Source organism: Sinocyclocheilus anshuiensis, unplaced genomic scaffold (genome assembly GCF_001515605.1).
Source record: "Sinocyclocheilus anshuiensis isolate Anshui unplaced genomic scaffold, SAMN03320099.WGS_v1.1 scaffold951, whole genome shotgun sequence".
NCBI lineage: Eukaryota > Metazoa > Chordata > Actinopteri > Cypriniformes > Cyprinidae > Sinocyclocheilus > Sinocyclocheilus anshuiensis.
Genome location: NW_015546073.1, coordinates 339,736 through 341,772, shown reverse-complemented (window position 1 = coordinate 341,772; position 2,037 = coordinate 339,736).

Below are 2,037 nucleotides of genomic sequence, written 5' to 3'. Positions count from 1 at the left end.
TAGGTTTTCACATTTTCTTAAAGAAAAAAGAGAGATTATATTTATAACACAGAACCTATATGTTGAACCTATATAAAAATACTTAAAATTGAAATCAATCTTGTAACCCAATGATGAGAAGCAATTCCTAACAGATCAGTCATGCCTTGGGAAACTCTGTTATTGCACACTAAAAAACTCTGACACGTTATAAAAACATTTCTGTACGCATTGCTGCTGCAATTAAAAACCGTGAGATAATGAGTTTTTCAGCTGTGCAGATGATGATGAGGGCGTTCTCTTTGCCCTTCGCTCTGCGTCACACCAAACAACCAACCGCCAGAGTTTGATTGATCACATTCAGTGTTTCGGGGTGTTTGCCGATGACCAGGGCCCTCATTAGGGCCTGCGCCTGATTGGTGTACCGGTAATGAGTCTCCATCTGGTAGTCACCCCTAATTTTTTTCTTTTTGTTTCCTAATGTATTCATTGGTTAATTATCACACAGGTAAACGCATTTAATGAGTGAAGGGCTGATCTGAGATTCATTAAGAACACAGAAAAGCAAAAGGCTAATTACTGCAATTTCCTGTCTTCTTCCTCATTAGTTTGACCTGCAGGTTTTGACAGAGGGATATGGATTCTGGTCATAACAAGGAGCTGGGACGTAAAGGGGGAATGTAATGACTCTGCCCTCCAGAGGAGAGAGCTAAAAGTGTGATTGTGTGGGTATTCATGTGCACGGGTGCTTATTTACTCCATTAAACATGGGTTTCAGAAAGGGGTCACACCGCAGAACTAGTAGGCCTAGAAAATCCAGCTCATTATAAAACACAAGAATAAATCTGTTGAGGTGACCACTTCCTGTCCAAATACAGGCCGAAACAGCCTGATTACCTGTACCACTGAAACCAAACTTTGCTGCAATACAAGTCAGACTTTTTTCTCTCAGTCGACATGGGTTTCATATCTAGAACACTTTTTGAATTACTTTGAAAGCAGTAGTGCCTGAAAATGTGAATTATTTTGTCTTCCCTTGTGTTTATATCCAGAAACTTCTAAAGAAAGCAAAGGAAAGTGTCAAGAGACACTTCATTCCATTCCTGCTGCTATCCAACATACTGCATCAAGTAGGCCTACTCTATACTGTAGACCCCTATTTTCAAATTCACCAAAATGAGGACATAATTTTTCCCTTTACGTAGTACAAAAAAGTTATTTAGAAGTACATTTCTCAATACAGAAAAGTCCTCAATAATAGCCAACCATCTGAGGTATGATGTAATGAGTTGTTAACACATACAGAGGCCTCGGTCAGCAGTCTAGGGTCCGTTGGGCAGTTCCTGGCGTTTATTGTTGGCCGATAGGGACGGCGGTGAAGTAAGCAAGTGTGAGGCGAAAGGAGACTTCATTACGCCTCCATCTACTTAACCTCAGAAAACGGTCCATAATTTGTGCATAGAGCCAAATCCTCAAGCGGGCGTGCACCGCAACTCAAAGCAGCGCGACTTGATTCACAGCAGTAAATAAGCGTGACCAATTACTGCCTTTCTTTCCCTCCTTGAGCTCACCGCGAAATCTCACTCGCCAACCATAATCCAATTCTGCTGGAATGTCTTACAATAACGACACCCTGGAAAGCGTTACAGCACCACCTCTGTGTACTCACATTAGGCAGGGAGGCAACAGAGAGAGAATAACTCTCTGTTTTTGGCTCGGCTCTGATTTGGTTTGTTTTGTTCTGTTCCAACTACTTTATTAAGCCTCAAGTGTGACCTTTTCCTTTGAGGGAAAAGTGAGGAAAAATTAAGAACTGTAAAGCCACGGTAAATGTCATTGTCCTGCTATGCCTGAGACCAGTGGTTAATACCTATGGCGAGACAGGGGATAGGAAATATTATAGTTGACTCAGATGAAGAAAGCTTTGAAGATTTTATTTGTTATTTTTTTTTAGCTTTGGGGTGAAAAGGAAGAAAAACAATGGCTTACCAACATTTTGGTCATGTACCATAAATCATATTTCTGTACCATTAATAATGGTTAAATATATATAAATAT